This window comes from Notamacropus eugenii, chromosome 1, assembly GCF_028372415.1.
Source record: "Notamacropus eugenii isolate mMacEug1 chromosome 1, mMacEug1.pri_v2, whole genome shotgun sequence".
NCBI classification, from domain to species: domain Eukaryota; kingdom Metazoa; phylum Chordata; class Mammalia; order Diprotodontia; family Macropodidae; genus Notamacropus; species Notamacropus eugenii.
The window spans coordinates 749,759,094-749,772,957 of NC_092872.1; positions in this window are offsets into that span (position 1 = coordinate 749,759,094).

Below are 13,864 nucleotides of genomic sequence, written 5' to 3' on the forward strand. Positions count from 1 at the left end.
AGAAATCACAGAAGAATTTAAAAGAATAATTGGACAAATGGAAAAGGAAGTACAAAATCTAACTGAAGAAAATAACTCCTTAAAAGGAACAATTGGACAGATGGAAAAGGAGAGGCAAAAGTTAACTGAAAATGATTTCATAAAAATTATAATCCAGCAAGTAGAAGCTAATGAATACATGAGACATCAAGAATCAGTCAAATAGAATCTAAAGAATGAAAAGATAGAAGAAAATGCAAAACATCTAATTGGAAAAACAAGTGACCTAGAAAATAGATCCAGGAGAGAAAATTAGTGATTATTGGTCTACCAGAAAGCCATGATGAGAAAAAGAGCCTGGACAATACCATCGAAAAAATCAAGGAAAATTGCCCAGATTTGCCCTTGATTCAGAGGGCAAAATAGTCATCAAAAGAATCTACCATTCATCTTCTGAAAGGAACCCCAAACTAAAAACACTAAGGAATACCATGGCCAAATTCCAGAACTATCAAGTAAAGGAGAAAATACTGCAGGCAGCCAGAAAGAAACAATTCAAATATTGAGGAGCTATAATGAGGATCACACAGGACCTTGCAGCTTCCACATGAAAAGATCAAAGAAATTAGCATAGATATTCCGTTTTGCAAAGGAACTGAGACTACAACCAAAGATTGATTACCCAGCAAAGCTGAGCATAATATTTGAGGCACGGAGATGGACATTCAATGAAATAAGGGATTTCCAGACCTTCCTGATGAAAAGACCGGAACTCAATAGAAAATTTGATCTTCAAAGGCAGGTCTCAAGAGCAGCATAAAAAGATAAACAGGGGGGGAAAGCTTGTTACTCAATATGGGCAAACTGTTTACATCCCTATAAGGGAAGATGATACTTGTAAATCTTGAGAACTGTATATTTATTATGAAATATAAAAGGGATATAGATAGAGGGAGTGGGTATAAATTAAATGATGTGATGATAACAAATGTAATTTAATGCTGTGAAGGGATGGGGGATATAAAAATGAGGAGGCTGAAAAAAATAAATTACATCATGGGAAGAGGAACAAAAATAAATTACAGTAGAGGAAAAAAGGGGATGAAGATGATCATTGTTTGAGAGGTACACTCATCTGATTGGATTCAAGGAGGGCATAACAAAATCAGTTAAATACAGAAATACAACTAGTTCTATAAGCAGTAGGAGGGAAGATGGAAAGAAAAAGTAAAGGAGGCTAAAAGGAAGGGAGGAAGTAGTAAGGAAATCAAAAGAGAGGAGGGGCTGAAAGAAGGGAGGGAAGACTGAGGAAGGTGGTGGTCAAAAATTGAAATTATTATGGATGGGAAGAGAAAAGGGAGAACTCAAAATACAAACAAGGGGAAAAGGGATGGAGGGACAGATACAAATAGTATTCATAACTGTGAATATGAATGGGATGAACTCTCCCATAAAATGGAGATAGATAGCAGAATGGATTAAAAAACAAAATCCAACAATATGTTCTTTATAAGAAACACATGTGAAACAACGTCATACACACAGGGTAAAGGTAAAAGGTTGGAGCAGAATATTTTGTGCTTCAGTTGTAAAAAAATCAGGGTAACAATCCTAATCTCAGACAAAGCAAAAGCAAAAATAGATCTAATCAAAACAGATAGGGAAGGAAACTATATCCTGCTAAAAGGCACCCATAGACAATGAAGCAATTTCATTAATAAACACATACGCTCCAAGTGGTATACCCTCCACATTCTTAGAAGAGCAGTGAAGGGAGTTACAGGAAGAAATAGACAGCAAAACTATACTAGTGGGGATGTCAACCTCCCCCTCTCTGAACTTGACACATCTAACCTCAAAATAACCAAGAAAGAAGTTAAGGAGGTGAATAAAACATTGGATAAGTTAGAAATGATAGATCTCTGGAGAAAATCAAATGGGGATAGAAAGGAATATGCCTTTCTCTCAGTGTTACATGGCACATATACAAAAATTGAACATGTACTAGGCCATTAAAACCTCACAATCCAGTGCAGAAAGGCAAAGATAGTCAATGCATCCCTCTCAGATCATAATGTAATAAAAATTACACATAGTCAAAGGCCATGGAAATATAAATCAAAAATTAATTGGAAACTAAACAATTTGATCCTAAAGAATGAGTGGGTAAAACAGCAAATTATGGAAACAATCAACAACTTCATTCAAGAGAATGACAATGAGACACCCTACCAAATCTTATGGAATGCTGCAAAAGCAGGTCTTAGCAGAGGTTTTATCTTTCAATGCCTATATAAATAAATTTTAAAAAGAAGAGATCAATGAATTAGGTATACAGCTAAAAAAGCTAGAAAAAGAACAAATTGAAAATCCCAAAGTAAATACCAAATTAGAAATATTGAAAACCAAAGGAGAGATTTAAAAAAATTGAAATTAAGAAAACTATTGAACTGATAAATAAAACTAAGAGCTGACTTTATGAAAAACAAATAAAATTGATAAACTTTTGGTCAATTTGATTTAAAAAAAGAAAGAAGAAAACCAAATTATCAATATTAAAAATTAAAAGAGTGAATTAACCTCCAAAGAGGAGGAAATTAAAACAATAATTAGAAATTACTTTGCCCATCTGTATGACCATAAATTCAACAATCTAAATGAGAAGGATGAATATTTAAAAAAAATAAAAATTTCCCAGATTAACAGAAGAGGAAATTGAGACAAATAACCCCATCTCATAAAAGGAAATTGAACAAGTCATCAATGAACTCCCTAGGAAAATATCTCTGGAAAGCATAGGAATAAATGGAACTTTCCATAAATAATAAGCAATATCTCCCTAAAACCATCAGCAAACATCATATGCAATGGGAACAAGCTAGATGCATTTCCAATAAGAGCAGGAGTGAAACAAGGATGTCCATTATCAACACTGTTAATCGATAGAATATTAGAAATGCTAGCTGTAGCAATAAGAGAAGAAAAGGAAATAGAAGGAATTCGAATAGGCAAAGAAGAACCTAAGTTATCACTCTTTGCAGATGGTATGATGATATACTTAGAGAATCCCAAAGACTCAAGTAAAGAACTACTTGAAATAACAAGCAATTTGCAAAATGAACTCACATATATCATCTGCATTTCTATATATTACTAACAAAGCCCAAAAGCAAGAGATAGAAAAAGAAATCCCATTTAAAAGTAGGATAGACACTATAAAATATCTGGGACTCTACCTACCAAAACAAACCCAGGGACTATATGAACATAATTACAAAATACTTTTCCCACAAATAAAGTCAGATCTATGTAAGTGGAAAAGCATCATTTGCTCATGGGTAGGCCAAGCTTATATAATAAAAATGACAACTCTACCTAAATTAATTTACTTATTCAATGCCATGCCAATGAAACTACCAGAAAATTATTTTCTAGAGCTAGAAAAAATATCAAAATTTATCCGGAAGAACAAAAGCTTCAGAATTTCAAGGGAACTAATGAAAAGAAATGCTAGGGAAGGTGGCCTAGCCCTACCAGATCTCTTATAAAGCAGCAATCATCAGAACTACTTGGTACAGGCTGAGAAACAGAGGGGTAGCCCAGTGGAATAGGTTAGGTACTGAAGACACAGTAGTTAATGAATATAGCAATCTACTGTCTGATAAACCCAAAGACCCCAGCTTCTGGGATAAGTACTCACTGCTTGACAAAAATTGCTAAGAACACTGGATAACAGTGTGGCAGAAACTGGACATAAACCAATGCCTAATACAAGAATAAATTCCAAATGGATACATGATCTAGGTATAAAGACTGATAATGTAAACAAATTAGGGGAGTAAAGAATAGTGTATTTGTCAGATTTATGGAGAATGGAGGAATTTATGACCCAACAAGAGATAGAGAACATTATGAAATGCAAAATGGATAATTTTAATTACATTAAATTGAAAAGATTTTGCACAAACAAACCCAATGCAACCAAGGTTAGAAGGGAAGAAGAAAACTGGGAAAGAATTTTTGCAACTAGTGTCTATGATAAAGGTCTCATTTCTAAAATATATAGACAACTGAGTCAAATGTACAAGAATACAAGTCAGTCCCCAGTTGATAAATGGTCAAAGGATATGAACCAGGAATTTTCAGAGGAGAAATTAAAGCTATCTATAATCACATGAAAAAAATACTCTGAATCACTATTGATTAGAGAGATGCAAATCAAAACAGTTCTGAGGTACCACATCACACTTATCAGATAGGATAACATGACAAAACAGGAAGATGATAAATGTTGGAGAAGATGTGGGAGAGTGGGAACACTAACTCATTGTTGGTGGAGTTGTGAGCTGATCCAACCATTCTGCAGAGCAATTTGGTACTATGCCCAAAGGGCTACAAAAATGTGCATACCCTTTGACCCAGCAATATTACTTCTGCAACTGTATCACAAAGAGATCATAGAAATGGAAAAGGGTCCCACATGTACAAAAATATTTATAGCAGCTCTCTTTGTGGTGGCCAAAAGCTGGAAATCGAGGGGATGTCCATCAACAGCGGAATGACTGAACAAGTTGTGGTATATGAATGTAATGGAATACTATTGTGCTAAGAGAAACGATGAACAGAAAGACTTCAGAGAAGTCTGGAAAGATTTATATGAACTGATGCTGAGTGAAAGGAGCAGAACCAGGATAACTCTGCACACAGTAGCAACCGTAGTGTGTGAGGAATTTTTTCTAGTAGCCTAAGTACTTCATTGAAATGCATGGACTTAAAAAATTTCCAAAGCACTCGAGGCAAAGGGACTTTCACATCCAGAGAAAGGACTATGGAATTATATCGCAGATAGAAACAGACCATTTACTTTTGTATTATGTTTTCCTTTGCTTTGTTTTGTTTTATTGTTTCTCTCATTTATTTTAATTCTTCTATGCAACATGCATGTAATAAGAATGTACATGTAGAACCTGCATAAGATTGCACACTGTCTCAGGGAGAGAGTGGGGAGGGAGGAGGGAATGAGGGGGAGGGAGTGGAAAAAAAATCTAAGCTATATGGAAATGATTGTCAAACACTGACAATAAATACATTAATTCAATCTAAAAAAAGAAATAAGCTATAGTGGGTGACAAGTAGTAACTCTGGAGCCCCCAAGCCAATCAACACGTTTCCCATTTACAAACATTCAGTAGATGAAATTGTCTCATTAGAAAAATGTGCTCAAATGACAAGTTAAGTATAGTTATGAAGCATTCCCCACACACCGCAAAACCTGGGTGGCAACACCCTGCAATAGGGCAAGGGTGGGGTAAATTAATTGTAGTCCTTAACTTAAGTTCTTATGGTAGTAAAGAACATGTTTAGGAAACATATTGACCAAAGACCTTCGTGATCTTTCTCTGTGGAATTCTCAGAAAATTCTTTGTGGGATAGGAAAGAGCACATTGCTCACTTAGACTGGACTGGCTTACCCCTCTCCAGGCCTGAGAACTTCTATCTTTACTTGTTCAGCCAAGCAGATCACTCAACTGGTAGGCTAATTCTGCCAAGCTATGGCTGCTTCCAGGCTGGGCTAGGTCAGCCAGTTAGTAGTGGGCTGGTTTGGCAAGGCTCTTGGTGACTGAGCTATCATCTTTCGGAGAGTGGCATCCCTGATGGATGGACCACTCATCTGGATTATTTGTCAAGAGGAAACTGCTATACCCCCCACTACTACCTTCAGTCCCATTTAAGTGTCATGGTGATATTTTCAGCTGGATGGCTCCTATATTATAGTAGAAATGTTTAAAGAACTTCAGCCTGAGCAGAAGCCTTTGCTGTGGACCCTCTATTTGAGGATCATAACCTCACAGAGAGGCTGTGGGAGAAGAATAGCCTCTCCTGTTCAACAATTCTTCTGGATTCAGAGTTTGGTTTTCTCAATGAAGGGGAAGTGGACTCCAGTTGAAATTCCCAGCTTTCTGTTGGATGTTATGCATGGTGGCCTAGGGCAAAGGTAATTGTGATCTGTGCTCTGATACAAGTTGATTGTTGCCACTGGCCTTCTATTCCAAAGCACACAATGCTTACCATGCGCCTGAAGAGCATTTTCCTTCCCTTGTCTCTTCCCTGACCCCTTCTAAATTCCACTTTGCTGAAGTCTGAGTAGGGCACACTGTTGCATAAATGACTTCCCTCCAATTATTTGAACGTGACGTGCATGTCCCGCTCCAAGTCTCCTCTCCTCCCAGCTGCATGTTCCCAAGGCTTTCAACCATCCCTTCCATGACATGTTTTCTAACCTCTTGCTGTCTTGGTTGTTCTCCTCTTCATATGGCCGTATTTCTGACTAATATGGAACACCCAGCATGTGTACAGTACTACAAATGTGGTCTGATCAGGGTAGGGTAAAGGTGTTACAATGGAAAATGCATTAGATTGATAGTCAGAGGGACTGTGGGTAAAATTATGGCTCTATTACTTAGAGTCTGAGTAAAATGAGACAAGTCATTTCTATGAACCTCAGTTTCCTAATTTGTAAATTAGGTGATTTGGATTAATTGATTTCTGAGGTCACTTCCAGCTCTAAATCATGACCAAGGGTTTTACCTATTTTGGTCTGGACTACGTGGGCTTCTGTTATTTTGCCTGAGAGTACATTAGCACATTTAGCTACTCCACAATACTCTTGACTGATACTCAGCTCAAAGTCAGCTCCCCATCCTATGCTTATGAAGGTGATTTTTAAAATCTAAATATATGTATAGCAGTTAAATTTCATTTATTGCATTCATTCCATCATTCTATCCTGTGAAGATATTTTGGGATTCTGACTGCATTCTATCACCTGTTGATTATCCTTCATAGAATCACATTATATGTTAATCTGATAAAGACATTTCCTATGGTTTTGCCCAAATAATTGATAAAAAAATGTTGAATATAAGAGAGTCATAAGTGGAATCCAGGACTATTCCACTAAAGTCTTCCTTCCACATTGATGCTAAACTATTAATTACTACTTACTGGATCCAATCATTCAACCTCTTCAAAATCTCTGTAAATACTCAAGCAACAATTATCCATTTCCCAGAAATAGAAAATTCGCTTGACCTAGCAACTTAATAAGCTTATGAGACTGATCTGGCGTGACTTATATTTGGTGAATCCATTTTGGTTCATATTGATCACTATTTTCTTCTGTAATTGCTCATACACCAGCTCTGTAATCATATAATCCTGAATTTTGCCACAGATCAAATTCAAGTTCAATGATCTACATTTTGAAGGATCTATTTTCTTCATCTTTGTAAAAATCACAATGATGGTTTTTCTCTCTCCAGTCCTGTAGTACCTCCCCCATTCACCACAATTTGGAAGAGATCACTAATAATAGCTCCATAATCACATCCACTAGCTTTTGGAGTACCCCTGATGATGGTATTCTCAGGCTCAAAGATTTGGACTCTGTGGCACGAGCCAAGTGCTATAGACTGACTTATTTAAATTAGTTTGCTACTCCCGGTCAGTCATTTTTGTTCTATCATTCCCACTGAGAGCAACATTCTTCTGGTTGAGAAACAAAAACAAAATGATTTTGCTATCTCCTCATCTTTTATTCTCTGTGTACGTAAATGACAAGGCACTGTGCCACTGAATGATTTATGCTTTGGTACACATAGCACTATAAATCCTAAAAGAGACAATTGTTTTATCTACACAAAAACAAATCATTGGTCATGGCACAAATACTATGTGTAGTCAAAAACACTCATTGACAAGACTGTTGGGGAGGAGAGAGGGGTTGTTAATAGACAATAGATAGATAGATAGAAAGATAGGTAGATAGATAGATAGATAGATAGATAGATAGATAGATAGATAGATAGATAGATAGATAGATAGATAGATAGATAGATAGATAATCAGCCTTACAATTCATGGTTTAGTCTGAGGCAGTGGGAAGAACTTCACCTACTGAAATAGTATGTTTGTATGTTTGTCATATGGTACATTTGTGTCCTTAGTCCCTAGAAGCCACATCAGGAACTTTTTCCAAAGTATATAAAAAATATCCCATAGTATTGGAAAGCTGTATTTTGCTCATGACTCTGATATTAATACTTTGTGTGATACCAAGGGCCTCAGTTTACCTCTCTGGTTTTTGGTTTCCTCATCTGTAAAATAACGTTTGGTTAGATTAAATTCTAAGTTCCTTTTTGGATTTAATGCACTATGATTTCTCTACGTGAAGCTACTGCTAAAATTCCTAAGGGCAGTGCAATGTCTCAGTTAGAGGACCTATGGTCGAACTCTCATGCATTCTTTTGCTTTGAAAATTTTTTTGAGAGAGATGACAAGCTTATTTCATAATCATTTTAGCCTTTGGTTGATACTCCACACCAACTTTCCCTCTGCCTCCATTCTCTATGATGTCACCAATATATTTTCAGGGGTGATTAAATATGTCTGAAATAATGTTCATGAGTAAGGAATCAATGCTCATTGAAATTAAGAGATGTCAGAAATCGCTGAATCTTTCATCACAGACAATTGTCTTTGTTTGTTTCTTGATTTTATTAAAGTCAATTATAACTCTGGAGTACATAGAGAAAAACAATATTCACATCATTAGTCAGGTAAACATTTTGAGAGTTCTGGGAATACTTAACACAAAACAATATGACAATTAAAAAAGATATGTGTTTGAGAGGAGGTGGTCTAAGTATCTAAGCCTGAGCCAAAATTTGATCCATAATCTGGTGTCACTTGAAAGAAGTTTACTAACTAAATCAATTAAATTTTCCTTATGAGGTGCTATACAGTTTAGTCATTCTTGGTAATACCATGACAACAGATGGCAACTAGATATTTGCAACTAGAGAGGCAGAAAAGATTGGAGAAAAAGGTTGGACAGCTCATAAGAACTCCTTACCCCCTTTCCAACAAGAATAATAGCCCAGGCCCCAGCACAGTCTTGTGACTAGGCTAAGGAGGCAATACTTGGTTAACATGGCAGGACCCCCTTAATTCAAACCTGACTACCTCTTTGAAAAGAGGAAGAGGAAAAGCCTTCCAGTGGCTCTTAGGGTTTAGAAAGTAGAAGGCTTAATGAAGGAAGTTATTTATAGAACACTCAGAAAAGCTGAGGAGAATCCCAAATTCTTAACAAGAAAAAATGTAACCAGACAAGAGGAAATAAGGAAATATATGCTAGGCTTCTGAGAGCCACTAGGACCCCTTGATCTTCTTGGTCTTCTTCACTCTGGAAAGACAGAGCAGAGGTTTTCTATTTTATCTCCTTCTGATGTAGTCAGGCAAGCATAGTCCCAGCTTTTAACAAAGGTCTACAACTTCCTTTCCCTTCTTATTTCCACCCACAAGACAAATATTGATTAGCAATCTCTTCCCATCCTCTTCTGAGGAATACTTGTGGGTATCACATTTTTATTATTATCCATTGTGAATTATAGATTCAATTAATAAAAGTCATTTGGATAGATAAGTATGATTCTACTGGGCTAAAATATGCTCCCAAATTCATTCACATTAAGCATCTCTTTTTCTCTATCTTTCTGCCTACTGGTTCCCTTCTGTCTCTATCTTCGTTTCTGCCCCTGTCTCCAACTCAATAGAATTTGCCATGGAAAAAAATGATTCAAAGAAAAGGTAACTGACCAAAAGTACAAAAGATGTCTGCTGCAAAACATAGTACTGAATCTCTTTATATTTGTACTATGTGTGTATATATATGCATATATATGTGTATATATGTGTGTGTGTGTGTGTGTGTGTGTGTATATATATATATATATATATATATATATATAATCTGAACACATTTCCCATTAGAATTATGCTCCTTCCACTAATGCATTGTTGGTGGAGGTGTGAACTCATCCAACCATTCTGGAGAGTAATTTGAAACTACACTCAAAGGGCAATCAAACCATGAATACCCTTTGATCTAGCAATACCACTACTAGGTTTGCATCCCAAAGAAATCTAACAAAGGAAAAAGGACCTACATGTACAAAAGTATTTATAGCAGCCATTTTGTGGTGACAAAGAATTGGAAATTGAGGAGATGCCCATCAGTTGGAGAATGGCTGAGCAAGTTGTGATATTTGAATGTAATTGTATAATGTTGTGCTGTAAGAAATGATGAGCAAGTGGTTTCAGAAAAACCTGGAAAGACTCACATGAATTGATGCTGAGTGAAATGAGCAGAATAAGGAGAATATTGTATTCTGTGAAAGTAACACTGTATGATGATCATGTATGTTGAACTTAGCTCTTCTCAGCAGAACAATGATCCTATACAATCTGAAAGAGTCATGAGGGAACATGCTATTCACATCCAGAGAAAGAATGATGGAGTCCAAAGGCAGATGAAAGCACATCATTTTCACTTTTGTTGTTGTGTTTCCATGACTTTGCCCTTTTGCTCTGTTTCTACTTTCACAACGTGACAAGTGTGGAAATGTTTACATGATTGCACATGTATAACCTATATCAGATTCCTTGCGATCTTGGGAAAGGGAGAGGGAAGAGAAAGAAGGGGAAAAATTTGAAATTCAAAAACTTGTAAAATGAATGTTGAAAACTATTTTTACATGTAATTGGAAAAAAAATAAAACACTATTTACAAAAAAATAAAAGAATTAAGCTCCTTCCTTAGGAGAAGAGATTGTTTCATTTTTTTTCATCTGTACAACCCGTAGGCCACAGACTAACTTCCACATACCAAAAACTTAATAATTACTGGGTGACTGATTGATTGATTACATGAATATTCAATGATGTGGCATAATGGATAGAATGCTGGACTCAAAATCAGAAAGACAAAGTTTCAAAAATTTTATCTATCTATTGCTAAGTGTTTCATCAAGAGCAAATTGCTTAAGTTCTTCAAGTCTTTTTCCTCATCTATACTAAGGGTACAAAAAATATCTACAGTAGCCACTTTGTAGGAGTGTGGTAAGATTCAAACGAGGTAATTTACATAAAACCTCTTTCTTGCTCTCTGTTTCTCTCTGTGTCTGTCTCTCTCTGTGTCTGTCTCTGTCTCTCTCTCCCTCTCCCTCTCTGTCTGTCTCTGTCTTTCTCTGTCTCTCTCTTTCTCTTTATCTCCCTCTCTCCCTCTCCCTCTGTATTGGCCCCTTCCCAGCTACCTAAAACCATTCCCTTGTCTATTCTGCAGTTAAAGTCTGCTCAGTAGATCCTATCATTGCCACTAGCTATCAGCCTGTATCTCTCCATTTCTTAGCCAAGGCACTTGAGAAAGCCAATTAGTTATATTCAATATTTCCACTTCCTCTCCTCTGACTCTTCTCTGCTCTCTGCAATCAGGCTTCTGATTTCATCACTCGGCTGAAATTATTCTCTCTAATGTCATCAACAATCTCTTAATTGCCAAGTCAGACAGCCTTTTCTCAATCCACATCCTTCATTGTTCTACTTTTTTTCTTTCAATTATTAAGCATTAATTTTCCTCTCCTCAACACCACTGAAAAAAAGAAAAGAAAATCTAATCCCTTGGAACAAATATTATATTTGAGCAGAACAGGTTCTGCTTATTGTCCATGTCCAAAAATTCATTTCTCATTCAGCATATCATAGCTCTCTGGGTACTATTCTTGCCCATCAGTCCTCTTTAGTCATGGTTAACTATGGTTAATTGGTAAAAATCATTAAATCTTTCAAATGATTCTTTTTGACATTGTTGATATTCTGGATTAAATGATTCTCCTAATTCAGCTCCTCTCCTAAACCTTCCCCAATGCCTTACTGGGGGTATCAAACTAAATAGAAAGAGATCTCTTCTTTATGCATATTAATGTGGAAAAACAAAAATTAACACTATCTATGTAGGGCAGCTAGGTGATGCAGTGGATAGGAGTCTGGAATCAGGAAATTATGGGTTCAAATCCAACCTCAAATACTTTCTAGCTGTCTGATCCCATACAAGTAAATCGACCTTGATTGGCTCAATTTCTCATCTGTAAAATGAACTGGAGAAGGAAAATGCAAACTATTCCAAGTGTCCTTGCCAAGAAAACTGCAAAGGGCAGGGAAGGGTTACAAAGAGTTGGACATGACTGAACAATAATAACAAAAGAATTTTTACTTTATTAAATACAAACCCTAACTCTCCAGCTCTGACTCTATCAGGCACAGTTTAATTATAGAATTTTGTGGACCACAGCCATCAAGAGTTTGACACATCTGTTTTATATCAATCCTAAATCCAAATCTCTGTCCACTGGCTACTTGCTGACCCAGGGCCTTCTCCAGTGCTCTGGAGGATCCATGCAAATAACTTTCAGATGAATTTATCTAGCCCTAACATCTCACCTGACTTCCAGTCTTACATCAATAACTGCTTATTAAACATCCTGAATTGGATGGTCAATTGATATCTCAAGCTAAGCATTTCCAGCACACAATTGATTAACTTTCTCCCTGCACCTAAGTAACATTTGTGATCTTGTCCATTCTTTTGCACATTTCTCATTTGAGACTCCTTGAAATTCATATCCTAAGCATTTTGGGGGCAGCTAGGTGGCAGAGTGGATAGAGTGCTGGAACTGAAGTCAGAAAGACTCATCTTTGGGAGTTTGAATTTGGTCTCAGATGCTTACTACTAGTTGTGTGACCCTGGGCAAATCACTTAACTCATTTTACCTCAGTTTCTTATTTGTAAAAATGAGCTGAAAAGGAAATAACAAAACACTCCAGTATCTTTGCCAAGAAAACTGCAAATGGGATCACAAAGAATTGGATATGATTGAAACAGCTGAACAACAACAAAGTGTGCTGAAATTACATTGCCTGAGTAGGGGCAGAGCCAAGATGGCAGAGTAGAAGCAAGGACATCTAGGGCTCTCCCCTAAAGCCCAGACAACTACCAGGAAAAATGACTCTAAAAAATTCTGGAGCAGAAGAACCTGCAGAATGATGGCATGAAGCAAATCTCCAGCCAAAGACAGCCAGTAAGGTAGATAGGAAGGGTTTATTGTGCTGTTCTAGGAGAAGAGGGAAGTTCAGCATGGGCCACACAAGCTCAGATGGGACCTGAGCAGGCTATAGGGCACTGAATCTCTGGTATCTGTGGCAGTTTCCAGATTTCACAACCCCAAAATGCTGAGGGTAAATTGGAAGGTCAGTGGAAAAAGCCTGTGGGACCACTGTGAGAGAGTAGAGTGGTATGGTGCTAGCCCCAAGGCAGCAGAGGTGGTAGAGGAGCCCAAAGCAGCTTCAGCAGGGGCAGGAGAAGTGGCTGTTTCTGGAACTCTAGGCCTACAGATTGTGGGAGGATCAAGGAGCTGAAAATACACCTACCTACTGCAAGCAAAGAACCACCTTGACAAAGAGCTGAAAAGTCAAATAAATGGCTGGAAAATGAAACTGGAAAAAGAATCAGACTATGGAACCTTACTTTGGTGACAAGGAAGACCAAACTATACAAACAGAAGAAAACAAAGTCACAACTCCTACATTCCAAAGCTCCAAGAAAAATATGAATTAGTCTCATATCATGTCAGAGCTCAAAAGGGATTTTGAAAATCAAGTAAGAGAAGTAGAACAAAAATTGGGAACAGAAATGAGAGTGATACAAGAAAATCATGAAAAAACAAGTCAACTGTTTGCTAAAGGGGACCCAAAAATGCTGAAGAAAATAATACCTTAAAAAATAAACTAACCCAAATGGCAAAAGAGGTGCAAAAAACCAATGAGGAAATGACTGCCTTAAAAAGCAGAATTGACAACATGGAAAAGAGGGTCCAAAAGCTCACTGAAGAAAAATGAAAGTTCCTTAAGAATTAGAATGCAGCAGATGGAAGCCAATGACTTTATAAAAAACCAAGAAATCATAAAATAAAGCCAAAGGTATGAAAAAATA